The 21,800-nt window shown below is 35.8% G+C and overlaps 2 protein-coding genes across 6 annotated transcripts in view; one reads left to right on the top strand and one right to left on the bottom strand.

Annotated features, from left to right (window-relative positions):
• galene overlaps positions 1-21,800 on the top strand; it is a 758,695-nt gene that overhangs the window by 489,773 nt on the left and 247,122 nt on the right. The window lies entirely within an intron of this gene.
• Positions 1-21,800, bottom strand: part of LOC138711774 (proline-rich proteoglycan 2-like) — a 109,797-nt gene that overhangs the window by 87,499 nt on the left and 498 nt on the right. The window lies entirely within an intron of this gene.

Genomic DNA, 21,800 nt, shown 5'->3' with positions numbered 1-21,800 from the left:
ATTTTTTTAAATTTACTCATTTTTCACCAAAAAATACCATCCTCTCCCCTTAAAGGCTTGTGAATTTATTATTTATTATAGTGGACGATTAATTTTTGACACTGCTTTTTCCAAGGAAATGTTATTTGTTTCATTTGTTTTTCACAAGCCACTGTTTAAGAGATATTCATTATGTTGTCATGTCTTAATATGGTAATCAATGCAGATTTTAATTTTAAAATGATCTTTTATTAACTTCCATACTTTTCACCTTCCTTTTCATTGCAAGTAGTGACCGGACGAATAGTTTTGAGACCAAATGTACGTAATTCTAAGTTGTGCGTAATTTAAAATTATTTCTCCTCAGTTACGTACAGCCTAGGTTTTACTGTAGCTTATATTTAGTTGCTGCGAATTGCTGCTCTGGATATGCGATGTATCAATTTGTGTCCGCCCACTAACATTACAATTTTAATTTAGCTGGGGTCTAATTTTGCGCTTTGTCATAACGGTTCAGTGCGCAGTTTTTTCATCTGCATGCCAATATTTTTATTGTTAATGTTTTTTCGTTCTTTTCCAGGTCTTTAAGTGTTATAATAAAATGGATTATCCCGCACACATTTTGAAAATTAATTAATCAATTTGTTTCATTGTCCTCGTTAAGGCTCAGATACTAGCGTGTTCAGTTGCATATCTATCAGATTCTGGTGCAATCATCAACTAAAGTTCTATCTTCTGTGGTAAAAACTGCGGTATTTGTACTGTACTTCTGCTTTAAAAGAAACTTTCTTCGGACCAGACAAAATCCAAACTGCTATAGGATTGCCTGAATGCCCTGATAGCCCTGACTTCTCACAACAGCCCCAAATTAAATTCAGCATGTTTTGCTATTAGATCTATGCAAAAGATAGTAAATATCAATACCTTAAAAACAATATACTTTGCATACTTTCACTCGGTAATGAATTTTGGAATAATATTCTGGGGAAATTCCACAGATAGTAACAGTATATTTCTATTACAAAAAAAAAGTAATTAGAATAATAGTAGGTGCTAAATATAGGGAATCTTGTAGGACTATTTAAAAAAAAACTACAAATAATGCTCATGCCTTGTCAGTATATTTTTTCATTAATAATCCTCCACTTACGTAATCGTGAAAACTTTGTAACTAATTCAACAGTTCATAGCATAAATACACGTCAAAAAATGACTTTCATACTCCATCGTGCTATCAAAAAGGAGTGCGTTATATGGCAGTAAAAATTTTTAACAGCCTCCCTATTGATATAAAGAATGAAACCCAAAACATAAAATTATTTAGGGCCAAATTAAAGAAGTACCTAATTTCTCACGCCTTCTATTCTGTAGGTGAATTCATGACATTCAACAACGCTTCATGAAATTGATACTAAAACTATGTGTTGTACTAGTAGACTATATTGTAAATCTCTTCTGTACCTATATATTTCATCTAGACTGTGACTATAAATTAAGACTTTATAATAGTATTAAGTTTTTTGACTTGTTCCATATTCTAGCTGTGAAGCAATGTATAAATACCATGGAATGTTAATAAATACAATGCAATACAACTGCAGTGAGTACCGGGGCATCAAGACATTCACGTCATCAATTGTTTCTAAGACCCAATTAAGTGAGAAGGAAAAGACTGAACAATTCACCTACATGCACATTTTATTGCATCAATATTGTTGGCTGATTCTTTGAAATCACAATTAATAAATTGGAACCCATTGTTCACATTGGAATTTTTGTCTTACAAAACATTATTTACCGTTACTTTCTAAGGGATATACAACCTATTAACATGTCATAAGGATGTCCATTTTACTTATTGTCAGAATATGAATTTACTGAGGCGAAAATAATAATATAATGTTGAATAGTGAATGCACGAGAGAATACAGGCACAGACGGTGTAATAATAATAATAATAATAATAATAATAATAATAGGCCTAATACCTCGTAGTTGATACAGCGTCGTTAAATAACCAACTAAAATAATAATAATAGTACATGCTTTGTCCTCTTGATTTTCCACGGGAACAACATCGTGTATCGTTTACTATCCGTTTGGAAGATATTAAGATGGGCTTAGGGTGACCAGACGTCCCGTTTTCAACGGGATTGTCCCTTTTTTCAGTCTCTTGTACCCTGTTCCGAGAAAAGGATGCTCGGGCCGACAAATGTCCCGTTTTTTTAAATGGCGTCCTGTTAGCCTAAATTATTGTTAAAATATTTATTTTTTTTTCCTATTTTATTATGAAAGACAAATACATTAGTTTTACGAACATAATTCAGATTGTAAGTTTTGTGTCAGGAATACCTGGAAAGGAATCAGTTTTCAGTTAAAACCATAAAGACGATGTTAAATCAAAATATCATTTCAAAAATCTGTCTTACATGGACCTCTATAGTTTCCTGAAGGAAAGAACAACACTTCCAGAGCAAATTCACTCATCAAAGAAATATTATGCAGATTGTACAGTTGATCTCCATGGAATACGTTAAAATAGTTCAAAGGTAATATCAGACGAATATTACCGGTTGTTCTGTATGGTTGTGAGACTTTGACTCTCACTTTCAGAGAGGAACAGAGGTTAAGGATGTTTGAGAATAAGGTGCTTAGGAAAATATTTGGAGCTAAGAGGGATGAAGTTACAGGAGAATGGAGAAAGTTACACAACGCAGAACTGCACGCATTGTATTCTTCACCTGACATAATTAGGAACATTAAATTCATATGGGCAGGGCATGTAGCAGTATGGGCGAATCTACAATTGCATATAAAGTGTTAGTTGGGACGCCGGAGGGAAAAAGACCTTTGGGGAGGCCAAGACGTAAATGGAAAAATAATATTAAAATGGATTTGAGGGAGGTGGGATATGATGGTAGAGACTGGAATAATCTTGCTCAGGATAGGAACCGATGGCGGGTTATGTAAGGGCGGCAATGAACCTCCGGGTTCCTTAAAAGCCAGTACGTAAGTAATGTTAAAAGTTATATATTTATATGTTGGTAGCATTTGTATGATTCTATATAACTGGACAGTGCTGTATTATGTAACATTACCTAAGAATGATTTAATAGAAAATTCTAATCAACAAACTGTTTTCAATATTGACTGATGTCCCACGCCGTGGCGTCGCGGTCTAAGGCATCCTGCCTCGGACTCGCGTTACGGAATGCGCGCTGGTTCGTGTCCTCATGGGGGAAGAAATTTTCTCATGAAATTTCGGCCAGTGTATGGGACCGGTGCCCACCCAGCATCGTGATGCGCTTGGGGAGCTACGATAGGTAGCGAAATCCGGTTACGAATGCCAGCTATAAAGGCTGGGAGGATCATCGTGCTAACCACACGATACCTCCATTCTGGTTGGATGATCGTCCACCTCTGCTTCGACATGTGGGCGTGAGGCCAGCAGCCGCCTGGTCGGTCTAGGCCCTTCAAGGGCTGTAGCGCCACGGATTATTATTATTATTATTATTATTATTATTATTATTATTATTGACTGATACCAATAATTTTTGTAGACATCAAAATATAATATGTGTTTTAATACTTTATAACAATAGAATAGCTTCTATCGCATTCTGCTTCAATAACAAGGACATAACTTTCCACATTTAATCTTTTATTTGAGCAAGCCCTCAAGTCCCAAGTATTTAAATAATTTTATGAGGAACTGACTTGTGTTAAAACGTCAATTATGAACTTGAAACATGTAGTTACAACGTAAAACCAAGGGAAAAATAAAATATAGGCTATATTTCCATAAAATTATTTTCACATGGGAAATATTTAGTTTTTGTATCTCTCCTAAAAATTTTAAGTTTTTGGACATGAGTTTCTCAAATAACCTGTTTATTACTTTAAAATAAATAAAACTGGACCTTATTTCTCACTGACATTATATGAATACAAGTAATAATGAACGTTAGATAAAATGTTGATTCATGTCAACTTTAATAAGTGTGCCTTTTTTTTTTCTGGAAAACTGCCTATCCTAGCTTAGCGTTAAAACATTGCAAGATTATGAAAAATCACTGATAGGAACTTAAATATATTCGATGACGTAATAATGAATACATTAACATTTTGTTAAGCTTGTAATTATAGAGATATCAGTACAAATCCCCCCCTCCCCCAAAGTTCTCAGGCGTTATCTGTGTCAACACGCTGCACACTCTCTGAAGGAATTACGTACGCACTGTGCAGGTGGCAGTTGCTACCGAAAGCTTTGGCCGCCCATACACTAAACTAAATTGAGTTTTTGAATCCGTGTCGTTGCATCACTTGTACTAACCATATTTGTTGCGGTGAAGGTAGTTTTAAAGCGCCGACGGGAAAAAGGTCCGCAGGGTGTCACGTGTTTATCAAATGAACACTCTCATTACGGCAGGGCAAGTTCATTTAAGCCCAAAAAGTCGTACATTAAAATATTCATCCCGTCCAGCGAAACCAATTGCTTGTGTTGGTAGTCCTTGCAGCCGTTTAACCAGACCAGGTTCGGCTTATTTATTGGTTTAATTAACTGCGATATTGCACAATGATATTATATTTTCCGAGGCAAAGTCATAATTTCAAACATGAATAAATACAGAAAATTCCGTACTTGAATTCTTTAATTATGTACTCGTAATACAATATGGAAAAAAATACAAAAACTCAGTTAATGTTCTTTTATGGCTAATGTCATGTATGATGTATAATGATGATGATAATGATGTAAATAATAATAATATGAAATAGAAAGGATACAGAACAGATTTTTACGTTATTTATATTTTAAAAAACATCACGTGTCGTCTTATGACAAGCAAATTTCATATAATCAGTTACTTTTTGAATTTAATTACAAAACATTAAAATCTCGACGATTAATAAATAGTCAAATTTTACTCTATAAGACTCTTAACGGTATATTGAATAACTGTGATTTTCTTAAATTCCTTCAGTTCGATGTAAAAAAAAAACAATTACGTCATAGGCAACCTTTTGTTATTCCCATTCCTAGAACAGTTTTCTTCAACAACTCTCCATTGTTTGTTATGTGTAATACTTACAACTCTCTGTCTTTAAACTGTGATTCTCAATTAGATTTCAGTTTAACAGTTGACATATTTCATATAGGCCTAATATTAAAAAGAATTGTATTTCCTTAGATATTTAAATTATGAAGATGTGTATTATAATGTTTTTACTCTAGTTTTTAAATAATTTTGCATCATTATATTGACATTTGGCATTATATTAACTGGAATATATATTCTAGCATCTATTACCGTTATGTATTTTCTTTCTTTCGTTTGTGTTGTTTGTTTCTTTTTTTTCTTATTATTATGTATTTTGTGTATGTATCTGTGTAAGTCACCTGTAATTGGAAGCCTGCTTCTGTTGGTGGTGGATTTAAATAAACAATAATAATAATAATAATAATAATAATAATAATAATAATAATAATAATACTTACTTTCAAATGGCTTTTAGAGAACCTGGAGTTTCATTGCCGCCATCGGTCGCTATCCTGAGCAAGATTAATCCAGTCTCTATCATCATATCCCACACCTCTGAAATCCATTTTTATATTATCCTCCCATTTACGTCTCGGCCTCTCCAAAGGTCTTTTTTCCTCTGCCCTTCCAACTAATACTCTATATGAATTTCTGGTGGATTCGCCCTTACGTGCTACATGCCCTGCCCATCTCAAACGTCTGGATTTAATATTCCTAATTATGTCAGGTGAAAAATACAATGTGTGAACTTCTGCGTTGTGTAACTTTCTCCATTCTTCTGTAACTTCATCCCTCTTAGCCCTAAATATTATCCTAAGCACCTTATTCTCGAACATCCATAACGTCTGTTCCTCTCTCAAAGTGAGAGTCCAAGTTTCAAAACCATACAAACCAACTGGTACTGTAATATAACTATTTTATAAATACCTACTTTCAGGTTTTCTCAGAGCAAAGTGGATGACAAAAGCTTCTCAACCGAATAATATCAGGCATTTCCCAAGTAATAATAATAATAATAATAATAATAATAATAATAATAACAATAATAATATATAATAGTAATAATAATAGCAATAATGTAATAGTAACAGAGTTGTATTACCGGTTCTGTATGGTTGTAAAACTTGGAATCTCATTTTGAGAAAGAACAGAGGTTAAGATTATTCGAGAATAAGGTGACTTATTATTATTACTATTATTATTATTATTATTATTATTATTATTATTATTATTATTATTATTATTATTAAATGTCCACTCAAGAGAACGCTAATTTAACAAGCGATATGCTAGGGTTTTAACAAGAAGCCTATGACAATATTTGGACTAAGAGAGATGAAGTTACAGAAGAATGGAGAAAGTTACACTAAACAGAACTGCACGCATTGTATTCTTTACCTAACAAAATTAGGAACATTAAGTCCCGATGTTTGAGATGGGAAAGGGGATGTAGTACGTATGGCCGAATCCAGAAATGCGATGAGTGGTATTTGGAAAACCTGAGGTTAAAAGACCTTTGAGAAGGCCGAGACGTAGATGGGAGGATAATATTTAAATGGATATGAGGAAGGTGGGATATGATGGGTTAATCTTGCTTAGGATAGGGACCGATGGCTTGCTTATGTAAAGGCGGCAACGAACCCTCTTAAAACCCGTTTGTAAGTAGTAGGAATAGTAATAATATTGCTGTGATAATAAAAGAAGAAAGAAAAATTCTACAAATTAAATCAATAATTAGAATTTCTAAATGTTATAGTTTTATAATTCATTCATTCATATTCCACCCCATTGCTTCATACGATACGTTATTCTGAAAATAAATTGTCAGTAGGTCTGCTCTGTAAGTTCCCAAAAAATGTAATGACTTTTTTTTTTACTAATATCCATGTAATTCCTGCGGTGATTATGTGGTCTATAGCCGGCCAGCCATACACACACATTCATTTCTCTGTAAAATCGTGGCGTGTCTCGAACCACGCGGAAAAAGTGTCTGTTAGTGTTATCGCCACGCGCCATGATAAAATGCGGAGAGATATTTTGACGCTCTATCCTCTGGAGTGGCATGTGCCCACCAGTTGACGCGTAGTAGCCACACGCCACGCCAAACCACGTGCTAAGAGTTGTTTATATTTAAAGTGAGGATCACGTAAGTGTAGTCTAGTTCCTAAGGGTGGTATTCATAGACATTTCGCAGCACGCGCTACGAGCGTACTAAGCTATCCCCGGCAATTTTACTGGTTACTAGTACATAATTCAAATCATATCCTATCGCTAACACTGGTTTATGAATACGAAAAACGTTGATAATCCACCGAAAGACCGCGCTAAAAATGTCTCTTAATACGGCCCTAAAAGTCTAATTTGGCCGTCTCTTCAGTGTTGTCAACTAAAACCATTTATCACCGAAGAGGGAAAAAATCACAATGCTACGTACTGAAATATAATAATAATAATAATAATAATAATAATAATAATAATAACACTGTCTCACTTATTTAAGGAGTCCATAATCGTACCTATTTTTAAGATTGGGGACAAGACTAACTGTAGTAACTTTCGAGGAATATCACTTTTGTTGACGTCTTACAAAATTTTGTCGAATATCCTTTTGAGAAGATTAACTCCATATGTAGATGAAATTATTGGGGATCAGCAGTGTGGTTTTAGGCATAATAGATCGACTATTGATCAGACTTTTTGTATTCGACAGATATTGGAGAAAAATGGGAGTATAAGGGTACAGTACATCAGTTATTCATAGATTTCAAAAAGGCATATGAATCGGTTACCAGAGAAGTTTTATATAATAATCTTATTGAATTTGGTATTCCCAAGAAACTAGTTCGATTAATTAAAATGTGTCTTAGTGAAACTTACAGCAGAGTCCGTATAGGCCAGTTTCTATCTGGTGCTTTTTCAATTCACTGCGGGCTAAAGCAAGAAGATCTGTCACCTTTGCTTTTTAACTTCGCTCTAGAACATGCCCTTAGGAAAGTTCAGGATAACAGAGAGGGTTTGGAATCGAACGGGTTACATCAACTTCTTGTCTATGCCGATGACGTGAATATGTTAGGAGAAAATCCACAACCGATTAGGAAAAACGCGGAAATTCTACTTGAACCAAGTAAAGCGACAGATTTGGAAGTAAATCCCGAAAAGACTAAGTATATGATTATGTCTCGTGACCAGAATATTGTACGAAATGGAAATATAAAAATTGGAGATTTATCCTTCGAAGAGGTGGAAAAATTCAAATATCTTGGAGCAACAGGAACAAATATAAATGACACACGGGAGGAAATTAAATGCAGAATAAATATGGGAAATGCGTGTTATTATTCGGTTGAGAAGCTCTTGTCATCTAGTCTGCTGTCAAAAAATTTCTGAAAGTTAGAATTTATAAAACAGTTATATTACCGGTTGTTCTGTATGGCTGTGAAACTTGGACTCGCACTTTGAGAAAGGAACAGAGATTAAAGGTGTTTGAGAATAAGGTTCTTAGGAAAATATTTGGGGCTAAAAGGGATTTAGTTACAGGAGAATGGAGAAAGTGACACAACGCTGAACTGTACGCATTTTATTGTTCACCTGACATAATTAGGAACATTAAATCCAGACGTTGGAGATGGGCAGGGCATGTAGCACGTATGGGCGAATCCATAAATGCATATAGAGTGTTACTTGGGAGGCCGGAATGAATAAGACCTTTGAGGAGGGCGAGAAGCAGATGGGAGTATAATATTAAAATGGATTTGAGGGAAGTGGATGATGATGATAGAAACTGAATTAATATTGCTCAGGATAGGGACCCAATGGCGGGCTGGTTCCTTAAAAGCCGTAAGTAAGTAATGTCTTACTTATTTACCACATCTCATCTTTATGTTAGGAGGTGTTTTCCAAATGGTTCAATAAATTATGAAATGGTATATTTTCCTCCTGGACTTTTCGCATATTATGTTGGTAATGAGGATTAGTATAATCTAATATTAAAATTTATTTTGTCTGCCTACATAAAATTCATTGATTTAACTAAACAGTATTTGATTCACGAGACCTAACCTAAAAATGTAGTTTGATCACGTGGTATGATTAGTACGAATTCCGAAAACAGAACACCACTTTAAAATGCACAGCTTACTTAAAAACGTACAAGCACTTTCTTTCTTGGGGAAGTCGCTACCATGCTACAGTATTTTCTCCCTTTTCGACATTTTAATAAAAATCTAAACATGAAAGAATTTAATTAAAATATCAAATATATTTAAGTGCATGTTTCATACGAAGTAGGTCTATAAGATATTTCTCATTTAATTACACTTAGGCATACCTGAATATAGAGTTGAATTGGAATCACAACGCAACAGAACTGAATTGATATTAAAATTGATACCGGTATTACTAATTAATTATTAATTCACAAGCCTAGGTACTTGAATTTTCATCAGTTTACTTTACTGTAAACCGAAGTTATTTCTGCCAAGATAACAGAAAATAACTCCCAGTTGTAGTATTTGTCAGTATTCGAAATTCGAAACGAAGTTGGTAAAAGAAAATTCAACCTAAGAGTTAGAAAATCATTATAATCCACTATCTGACTAACATATGCAGTAGTAGGGGAAAAATGGTTACATTTCACTCTTACGGTATTAAGTAAGCTGACCCAGACTATACGTATGTTAAAGTTAAAGAACTGATGGCCGACATTCGTCATGCTAATAGAGAGTTTTTTGTCGGAATTTATTGACATTTATAGATCCGGCTTTGTGAAAGGTGAAATCAAAGGATTATGTGAACAGAAATCTGAAGAATGCAGGATATGATGCTCTGGTGGAATTTTGTCGTAAGGTGGACTCTAAAGTTGATCGTGAGTTTATTGCGAAGAAAATTCAGTCGTAGAGATGCTCTTTCAGGAAAGAGCTTAAAAATACTGGAAGTTTAAGAAAAGTGGTGCTTCGAGAGAAAATCGTTGTCAGAAACATTCCTGCAGACGTTTCAGGTGTATTTTAGTTGTGGAATTTGTGGTTACTTGTTTTCATTATGAATATTATCTTTTACTACTGCTGTTTTTATTGTTATTTATGTTATTTCAGTTTTTTGGCCTTCAGTTAGAGAATCAACAAGTCATTAACGTCAATATCGTAGCCCGGGTTAATTTCACGGTGCAATGTGTTGTGCGAGTACATTTACAGTCGTTGACCGTTCGGCTACAAATATCATTCACAGAACAGGAGTGGCAAAGTACAATAATTCTCAGGCCGCTGTCTAATCCTTCGGGCTTTTCCTCCGTAGGAGAGAAAAAAAGCCTTATTGGAATAAACTGATCCCTATGTTTAGAAAATAGAAGCTCAAATTTCTATTGATTTCGACTTAGAAAACTCGAACCTGCTCTAACACTTGAATAAATTTGAAATATCAAACCATAATACAAATTATAACATTACTGCGTGCTTCTATGGACCTCTTTGTGTTAGGAAAGTGTTAATTCATGTTTTTGGAAGAAAAGTCTACCCATTGGGTGGTTTGTGACACCATCAGGAAGATCAGGAATGGGCTGAGGAGCAGTGGAGAACAGTTTTGTTCTGCCTCAGATCCCCAGATGGAAGAGAAAAAGTGTTGAAGAGGACTGGAGAAAGGTATTCTCCATGCAAATTTTCATCAAGGACAGCATTTCATAGCCGTTCAGAGATGATGTGGGCAGGCATCAGTTTTATTCTACGAATGGACCTTGTCTTTGTGGAGGGTGAGTTTCTTACTGCCCATCGCTACATGAAAAAAATCCTTTGGGAACATATTCTTCCTTTTGCATCATTTATTGGTGACAATTTCGTGCTCTTGGAAGACAGTACACGTCCTCCAGTACCTCAATGAAGTAGGGATCCAACTCATGCAATGGCCATCACGTACTCCGGATCTTAACCCAATTGATCATCTGTGGGATATTTTAGGAAAGAATGTCCGTCACCATGGTTCAGACACTCTTCAAGAGCTACGCGGCCATGTATGCAACACCTGAGTCACATAACGTAAACTGTTGTCATTCTCTACCAACGCTACACTCTAGTGGCGTTCTTGGGCCTTAACGGCGTCTTAACTCTCTTAAATATTGTTTAAAACTGAGTTCATTATGACAGAATTCCATTATAAGCATAAAAAGAAAACAATAGTGTTGTAGCTTTGTTTTGGCTGCTTGTGTTTAGGGTTGTAAATTTTAATGACACAGCAATAAATATAGAGTAAGGGACTGGAAGTGGCAAAAAGGGTGTCATAAACCACCCAATGAGTATACTTTACTTTCCAAAACATGAATTAATACTTGCTTAAGACAAACAGGTCCGTAGAAGCACACAGTAATGTTATAATTTGTATTATAGTTTGATATTTCAAATTTAATCAAGTGCTGCGTGTTTTTTTGCTCGGCAGTGTATTTGCATTTATAGATATTTCATAAAAGTTAGGAAGGATAAAATAAATGATCTGCTGAATTGTGCTTAATTTTTTTCAGAATTACGAGAAATGTATAAGACGGGATTCTTTGTACGAATCAGTAAAAAGTGTTGCACAGGAAGCACAGCTACAGCAATTACACAGGATTGCGACATTTTGGTTAAAAGCTTTTAATATCAAAGAGTACTCTATAGAAAAATATATCACTACGTGATTTACACTTAAAATATATGACAAATAGATAAAATTATACTAACGAAATCACATTTTAAAGCAATGCTTATGAGGCTGGGCAAACACGTACCTAGCAAAACATGTTTAAGCGAAAATGTTTTTGCTTAAACATGTTTTTCCAATGATTAATAACTTATATGAATACCGCACACTCATCTAGCACGATTACAAAAACGTTGTACAGCATGTTTAAGCAAGTTTAAGAATGATGGAGCAAATTTGCTAAAGCGATGTACAGCACGATTAAGCAAGTTTAAGAATGATTGCACAAATTGCTAAAGCGATGTATAGCACGATTAAGCAAGTTTAAGAATGATTGAGCAAATTGCGATGTACACCACGATTAAGCAAGTTTAAGAATGATTGCACAAATTGCTAAAGCGATGTACAGCACGATTAAGCAAGTTTAAGAATGATTGCACAAATTGCTAAAGCGATGTATAGTACGATTAAGCAAGTTCAAGAATGATTGCACAAATTGCTAAAGCGATGTATAGCACGATTAAGCAAGTTTAAGAATGATTGCACAAATTGCTAAAGCGATTTATAGCACGATTAAGCAAGTTTAAGAATGATTGAGCAAATTGCTAAAGCGATGTACAGCACGATTAAGCAAGTTTAAGAATGATTGAGCAAATTGCGATGTACAGCACGATTAAGCAAGTTTAAGAATGATTGCACAATTGTTAAAGCGATGTACAGCACGATTAAGCAAGTTTAAGAATGATTTAGCAAATTCCTAAAGCGATGTATAGCACGATTGAGCAAGTTTAAGAATGATTGAGAAAATTGCTAAAGCGATGTACAGCACGATTAAGCAAGTTTAAGAATGATTGCACAAATTGCTAAAGCGATGTATAGCACGATTAAGCAAGTTTAAGAATGATTGAGCAAATTGCTAAAGCGATGTACAGCACGATTAAGCAAGTTTAAGAATGATTGCACAAATTGCTAAAGCGATGTACAGCACGATTAAGCAAGTTTAAAAATGATTGCACAAATTGCTAAAGCGATGTACAGCACGATTAAGCAAGTTTAAGAATGATTGAGCAAATTGCTAAAGCGATGTACAGCACGATTAAGCAAGTTCAAGAATGATTGAGCAAATTGCTAAAGCAATGTATAGCACGAGTAAGCAAGTTTAAGAATGATTGAGCAAATTGCTAAAGCGATGTATAGCACGATTAAGCAAGTTTAAGAATGATTGAGCAAATTGCTAAAGCGATGTATAGCACGATTAAGCAAGTTTAAGAATCATTGAGCAAATTGCTAAAGCGATGTACACCACGATTAAGCAAGTTTAAGAATGATTGCACAAATTGCTAAAGCGATGTACAGCACGATTAAGCAAGTTTAAGAATGATTGAGCAAATTGCTAAAGCGATGTACAGCACGATAAGCAAGTTCAAGAATGATTGAGCAAATTGCTATAGCGATGTATAGCACGATTAAGCAAGTTTAAGAATGATTGAGCAAATTGCTAAAGCGATGTATAGCTTTTTGATATTATCTCATCTGTATACACGTTAAAATCTCTGCTGTTCAATTTTTCAATGAACTCTTCCTTCCTTGGAAGCTTCCTTTGCATTGTCACGAAACTTTGCAGTTTCTATAATCCACAGACCTTCGTGAGTACAACTTCAGAAACTCAAATATTTGGTCATTATTTCACTTACTATTGTTTCCTATTATTTTTACGTTCCCAGTAGAACAAAAAAAAAAACAATCAGCTGTAATTTAACGCTCTTAAAACAGCTGTTAATTTAAATTCCCGCGCTTTTCTCCTTGAATTTAAGTTATCAAGTGGCGTTCACACTCTTCAGGTAGAAACACATTATTGCCACGGCACGGCACGAAATGTGATTTCCTGTGCTGTCACGTTCTGCATTCAATGTGTGGTATTCGTTTTCTCCATTTATTTACGTTGCTTAGAATCACACTATTCCCACGCCACGGACGCCACGTCCTCTCCTGTGTAGCACTCGTGCCATCACGTTAGATTTTCTATCGCACCGGACATTGTTAGACTGTAGAGAGCACGTGCAGGTTCATTATGGAGGAATATATCATTGAAAAAGTAAGGCAATATGAATTTATGCATAATTTTAAGTCATCCAATTACAGAGACTTAAACATAAGAAAAGAAGCTTGGGAGGAAATAGGAAAAGAGATGAATATAAGCGGTGAGTACTGTATGTTAACTTATTTCCAAGAGCTATTCCATCTCAAATCGACCGAAATATAGAGAAAATTGACCTTAAAATTTCTAAATACAATGAAACTTTTTTTTGTACGTAGAGAACAGTGATACATTGAGTATAAAAAATGCGAGGTTTTTTACTGATCGATTTCATATGGAATAGCCCATAAGTAAATCATCAATTCAACTTAACCTCATTATTACTACTATTTTATTATTATTATTATTATTATTATTATTATTATTATTATTATTATTATTATTTTTTTAGGAGGTACATCAGTGTAGATGCGACCATACACATAAAAGTCCATATTAACAATGACTACAACAGCTGTACTGTAGACATTAATCTTAATTTTGCGATCTACCTCGACGAACAACATTTAATTACCAAGGCACTGAGCCTAGAGAATTAAAATATTCCTTCAAGGTTTCTCGCACTTGAAAAGACTCGCGTGTACTGTTTCTTCTCAAGTGGTCTAGGTTTGTTAGGGCACAGGTTGGTAGTGAAAGTGCTTGCACATCAGGCTCAAACATATTGTCTTTACATAGCATATTATGCAGGCAGCATGACGCAAGTACAATTCTATCGACCATGTTCGGTTGTACCTCCATATATCTTCGAAAAATTCTCCGAGCAGTCAAAATTCCGAATGCATTCTCGACCACATTTCTCGCTCGGGAAAGTCTATAGTTGAAAGTCTCTTTTGCTTCGTCTCCATCTAAATGGTGCCTGCCATATGGACGCAGAAGATATTTTTTTAGTGGAAATGCTTCATCCCCAACAATTATGTGTGGTTTTGGCTCCCCATTTTCAACTAATGGAGTATTTTGTGGCACATTTAAAGTATTAGATTCCAGTTTTTTCCCAAAGCGTGAATTAGCAAAAACACACCCATCACTGTTTCTGCCGCAAGAGCCTACATCAATTGTAATAAATTTATAATCCGCATCAACCAGAGCATTTTCGATGTCTTCTTCAAACTCTGAAGAACTACTGGAACTACTAACCCATTCACCTTCCATCTCTGCTACAGAAAGCTACTGAATAAAATAGCGACTGAACAGATTGTAAGTTTAGTGTGAAGTGGCATGGCGTGGCGATAATGTGCACACAACGCGACATAGCACGTGCCTTCCAACTTATATGACCTCACAGGAGAACACATGCCGTGGCAATAATGTTTCCGGCTTTCAAGTTATTTCAAGTGTTCTTTCAAGTCAAGTAAAAAGTAGAAAGAGGTTCAACTTCACTTGAAACTTGAATTCAAGCCGTTAATTGATTTCAAGTCAACTTGAAACATAGTTCACACTTTTAAAGTTCGTCGAATCAAGTGACTTGAATTCAAGTTCTTGAAAAGTGTGAACGAGGCTTGACACTGACGATTGTTTGAAGGCAAAACATTTGGTTGTGCGCATGTGCGTGCAATATGCAGGCGTCCCTGACGACATGGTTTAAGAGACTAGCAGTTAACGCGGAGGCCAGAGGCCAAAGGGGTCAGGTACAGCTGATTGAGATGTCACTCCAGTAGGAGCATGAGAAGGAATAATCTCTCAGGTAAAACAAGTAGCTAATCATTGCTCTGTGTCTATGACAGTAGAGACGATACAAATATCATTACGAATTCGAAGTCGAACTACTCGTAACTAATGAGAAAAACTTCCGTACCGGTAGTTTACTATTCTGGATGGGTGCCGGTTGGACATCTAATTGTGCATGCATTAAAACCTTCGTATTATTTTTTAATTAGTACGTAATTGGCGAAAAAAAAATATGGACATGCCGAGTTATCACGAGCGATTAAATTCAAAGTTGGTTCTGTAACAAAATATTTTAATTAACAAACGTTTTGGACCCTGTTAGGTCATCTTCAGGTTGTTATGAACAAATATATGAACACAAAAACCATTGAAGCATGGTACACATGGTTGAAGCAAGACACTATGTTACAATATGTTAAATTTTAAAATATTAAGAGCATACATTATTAACAATATAACAAAATTAAAAACAAGAGTTAAAACAAACATTAAAAACCTCTCGTGACATAGTTATTACATGTTGGTATAAACGTCATTCAACTTGGTTAGTTTGTGTCAATCGGAATTATAGCACGTCTGACCGCGAACTAGGTGGCCCCGGTTCGAATCCCGGTCGGAGAAAGTTATCTGGTTCAGGTTTTTTGGGTTGAATTGTATTCGGAGATTTCCATTGTACCCGCGTAACCTTGATGTTTCTATCTAACAAGCAATCATTCTCATGGAGGCATATAAAAAGTAATTTTTTTCTTCCACCATGTTAACAATGTCAAAACAAGTGCTTATACAAATTTTTATCGCTCGAACGCAATTACGAGAGCTGTAAAAATAAGTTTCCCTGGGGTTGTTTACAGAAAGAAAACACAATTGCATGGAAATATTTATTGGAACAGATTCAGCAATTTTTTTTTAGATATTTTTCAATATATTCCCCACCGCAATTCAGACATTGGTCATACCACGGGATCAACTTTTATAGCCCTGTGTCGTAGAACTATGCCGCCTGGCATCGGAACTAGTGTGTGACAGCCATCTGCACCTCTGTTGATCCCATGGTGAGACAAATGTCTCAATTCCATTGAGGAATATGTTATAAAATATTTCAAGAGTTGTTGTATCTGTTCCAATACATGTTTTCAATGAAATTGTGTTTTCTTTTGTAATCGGCCCAGGGAAACTTATTTTTACGGCCCTCGTAATTGGGTACGAGTGGCCAAAATTTGTACAAGCACTTGTTTTGACATTAACATGGCGAAAGAAAAAAAAATAACTTTTCATCTGCCCCCATCAGAATGTTTGCTTGTAAGAGGCATCTGAAATGACGACAAAACTTACTTGATTTTGTGACTGTAGATATTTTAATTAAGCTGTTGAAAAAATGTAACGTAGCTAGAGATTTACTTACGGTTTGTTGAAAGGAGATGTTTTCTGTATGTCAATTGACTAGATATTTGTGGTTTTACAAAAGGGATTACGAAACCAATGGAAGAGAAGGGAGGGCGGAAGTAATCGAAAATAAGTTCTTTCGTGACAGCTGACAAAGAGGGTTCTGAGGATTCGTGATTTGTTTATTTATTAACTGAAGGTTTTGATTAAGGTGGCCCGGGTTCGAATCCCGGTCGGGGCAAGTTACCTGGTTGAGGTTTTTTCCCGGGTTTTCCCACAACCCAATACGAGCAAATGCTGGGTAACTTTCGGTGCTGGACCCCGGAATCATTTCACCGGCATTATTACCTTCATTTCATTCAGACGCTAAATAACCTAGATGTTGATACAGCGTCGTAAAATAACCCAATTAAAAAAATAAATAAAAAAAAAAGATCGTACGGTTGGCAACACTGATTGTAATACTCATACTAACTACCGGCGTGGCTCAGTCGGTTAAGGCGCTTGCCTGCCGATCTGAAGTTGCGTTCGGGCGCGAGTTCGATCCCCACGTGGGCTGATTTCCTAGTTGGGCTTTTTCCGAGGTTTCCCCCAATAGTAAGGTGAATTCCAGGTAATCTATGGCGAATCCTCGGCCTCATCTCGCCAAATACCATCTCGCTATCACCAATGTCATCGACGCTAAATAACCTAGTAGTTGATACAGCGCCGTTAAATAACCAACTTAAAAAACACACTCATATTAATATAAAATACCACAAATGATAATAAAAAATGCTAACCGATTTTTAATAACAGACCACCGGTTGATTTAATATTGCAAAAGAAAATAAATAAATAAATGAATTTTAGGCAATAAAAGAATTCTGCTTATAAATGTCAGCAGAGTGCAGATATCGCATTCTTGACTTTTTCCGAGTTAAATATTCAAGTCAACAACATATTTCTGCAAATAACTACATTTTTTAAGTTGGTCTATTATTGCATATCTCCGTTCAATTTGAAGCAAATGCCGTAGATTCCGTGCTCCTCTTGGCCTTACCGTCCACCACGGCTTACTTCTTTTAAAATTTCATGGATATACAGTCGAAACCATTTATAGCGATATCGCTTTTAACGACGTATTGGCTATAACGGCGAAATGTAACGGTCCCGTCTAAATCCTGTATAAACATAGTATTTAAAAAATCGCTTAGTACGACATAGCTTATTACTACTTATGGTATAAAACGACGTATTTTTATCACATTTTCGGAGAAATTTATAGATTATAACGTCCAATGTTGATTTTTGTTTGTTACGTATTTGGGGATTACTGAGAACCACTGTTGCCAACATACCGCCCTACAATCTCGCTAACTTTTCAATAAAAAGTAGCTAAATCTCTCCAAAGTTTGTCAATAAATCCTCAGAAATGTCGCTAAAAATTAACAATAAATATCATTAAATAAAAATAAGAAAAACATACATATGCCGAGAAAAATACCATTTTCTCATCGTCACCCTCTTCTGCGGAGTCTGGCTGTATTGTTGACGGCTGTGATGTTGAGGTGGAATGTGTGGGAACAGCTGATTGTGAATACACTGCACTTGAGCCAGTCATTGACACTACACTTTCTGGCAAATTGTAAGTGTGGAAATTTTCGCCTAAGCGTTTGACCACAATTTTTTTTTTTTTGTGAAATCTAATAAATTGTAAGTGTGGAAATTTTCACCTAAGCGTTTGACCACAATTTCTTTTGTGAAAACTAACTCTTTTAAAATATATATTAGGCCTAAGATATATTAAAACCATAAAAAAAAACTACAGTTTCATTTGCTTGGCATAAAATTCCTAGGGTCGGTTCGGAGTGGAAAATCTCCGCGTTACGGGAAAGAACCAAGATTACATCAGCTGCAACTCACGACTCGTCAGTGTCAGTCAAAGTTGCCACCGTTTACGGGTGTTGGAGCAGTAGCATTGAGAGAGAGACCTAGCCCGTGAGAATCATTGAATCAGCATCTTTCACAAATATATGAGATCTGGGCTTTCACGTATGAATCAGACTACTCAGTCATGCAGCCGTGCCTCTTCTAAAACTAAGAAGTGCATGACTTCAGTTGAATGTTTTAACTTAAGAGAAAGAAAAAAGTGGAAGAATATAAAAGTCAGCAGAAAAGTCGCTAATCGTATTTTACAATATTTGTCGGAGAGACTGATTCAAAATTCCGTAGATTTAGCGACTTATCGCTAAATATGGCAGCACTGCTGACAACAATGTAACACTTACTTTCAAGCTCTTGTTTTCAGTTAGATTGTAGATTTCAAATCAGTAAGTCTGTTAAACAGTCAAGGCAAACATCCCTGGGAAAATGTCGCAAAAGAAAAGATAGCCAATTGGCTGTAAATGCATCCCAAATATCTTCGTTTCTTGTATACCCGACGGATAATTTTCTCAGACAAAAATGATTTTGATGACGAAACCCAGTGGTACCACTACCATTTTGCATTACGCGAGAGATTCGCTATACTACCAAAAAGCGTATATATATATTGGGCATATCAAAAGTTGAACAACCCAGACCTAACCTGTAACTGATATTCTTACTTACTTACTTACAAATGGCTTTTAAGGAACCCGAAGGTTCATTGCCGCCCTCACATAAGCCCGCCATCGGTCCCTATCCTGTGCAAGACTAATCCAGTCTCTATCATCATACCCCACCTCCCTCAAATCCATTTTAATATTATCCTCCCATCTACGTCTCGGCCTCCCTAAAGGTCTTTTTCCCTCCGGTCTCCCAACTAACACTCTATATGCATTTCTGGATTCGCCCATACGTGCTACATGCCCTGCCCATCTCAAACGTCTGGATTTTAAGTTCCTAATTATGTCAGGTGAAGCATACAATGCGTGCAGTTCTGTGTTGTGTAACTTTCTCCATTCTCCAGTAACTTCATCCCGCTTAGCCCCAAATATTTTCCTAAGCACCTTATTCTCAAACACCCTTAACCTATGTTCCTCTCTCAGAGTGAGAGTCCAAGTTTCACAACCATACAGAACAACCGGTAATATAACTGTTTTATAAATTCTAACTTTCAGATTTTTGGACAGCAGACTGGATGATAAGAGCTTCTCAGCCGAATAATAACACGCATTTCCCATATTTATTCTGCGTTTAATTTCCTCCCGAGTGTCATTTATATTTGTTCCTGTTGCTCCAAGACATTTGAATTTTTTCCACCTCATCGAAGGATAAATCTCCAATTTTTATATTTCCATTTCGTACAATATTCCCGTCACGAGACATAATCATATACTTTGTCTTTTCGGGATTTACTTCCAAACCGATCGCTTTACTTGCTTCAAGTAAAATTTCCTTGTTTTCCCTAATCGTTTGTGTATTTTCTCCTAACATATTCACGTCATCTGCATAGACAAGAAGTTGATGTAACCCGTTCAATTCCAAACCCTGCCTGTTATCCTGAACTTTCCTAATGGCATATTCTAGAGCGAAGTTAAAAAGTAAAGGTGATAGTGCATCTCCCTGCTTTAGCCCGCAGTGAATTGGAAAAGGATCAGATAGAGACTGACCTATACGGACTCTGCTGTATGTTTCACTGAGACACATTTTAATTAATCGGACTAGTTTCTTGGGAATACCAAATTCAATAAGAATATCATATAATACTTCCCTCTTAACCGAGTCATATGCCTTTTTGAAATCTATGAATAACTGATGTATTGTACCCTTATACTCCCATTTTTTCTCCATTATCTGTCGAATACAAAAAATCTGATCAATAGTCGATCTATTACGCCGAAAACCGCACTGATGATCCGTCACTGATACTCTACCTTAAGAAAATTCGCGGCTTGTATGTAACCTTCATACAAAGCAGGCCACTTCTTAGGTGGTCTGTTCCCCTTTAAATTTCAGTGTCTTATCTGCGGTCATAATTGTAAAACAAGCCAGTTTCATCTGCGTTGAATATATCATCTGTGTTCGAAAAGAGGCTGCATTTTCTCTCTGTCCTTCCAAATTGTAGAAATCGTTGAGTGTGATACACCCATTCCTTCGCGATGCTGACGTTTGTTTCCCTATTTTATAATCGCCATATTATGTGTGACTTTTTATTAATCATGTAAGTGTGCAGCCTAAAATTAACAGATATGAAATTTTTAGCAGAAATAAAAAAAACCGGTTTGTGCGACTATCGACTATAACGACCGTAAACTGGCGGTCTTTTCGGAGTCGTTATAACCGGTTTCGACTGTAATATTCTGAACATCAAGTACACACGGGCAGGGCAAAGTTACGCCCCACGGTCAGGTAAGCTGCAGCAGATAAAAAAAGTGTCCCTGTTTTGTGGGCATAGTTGCGCCCCGGTCCCATCAGGTAGAGAAAAGGGGCATGGCATAGTTGCACCCCGATGAAATAGGTAGAGAAAAAGACATTACAGGAACTCGAGACTCGTAATCAACCTACCTTATTGATTTCTTATTCGATTTAATATTCATCATCGGTACCGTTAAAATGAACATCATGAAGTTGGCAGTACTTTATTAACTGTTTTTCTACTGTTCATACAGTGATTATCGATAGCCTACCGTAAAAATGAACACCATGAAGTTGACAGTAGGCTACTTTATTAGCTGACATATTCAAATGAGTGAGTCGTTGGAATATGGGACTTTACTAGCAATCTTGACGTTTTATTAGTGATTTTCACACAGTCTGTGGCGTGTAGTGAGGTTAATTCAAAATGAATGTTAAGTTTAGTGAAAAGGGTCAAGAGTTAATACTTCACAGTGGTTCTAAGTTTCGATTTGCGAAACCCTGTACCTTAGGGTTAAGATATCGATGTACAGACAAAAAATACAGTTCATTTATTGTGTTTGATCGATAAAAAAAATGTTATTTTAAATAGTAAAATTGATCATATGCTACCTGATTTCAGAGCAGCTACTACTATAATATTTTTAAGTAGG

The sequence above is a fragment of the Periplaneta americana genome, chromosome 13, assembly GCF_040183065.1.
Source record: "Periplaneta americana isolate PAMFEO1 chromosome 13, P.americana_PAMFEO1_priV1, whole genome shotgun sequence".
Classification (NCBI taxonomy): domain Eukaryota; kingdom Metazoa; phylum Arthropoda; class Insecta; order Blattodea; family Blattidae; genus Periplaneta; species Periplaneta americana.
The sequence above is the reverse complement of the archived record's forward strand: the minus strand, read 5'-3'. Positions and strand labels throughout refer to the sequence as shown.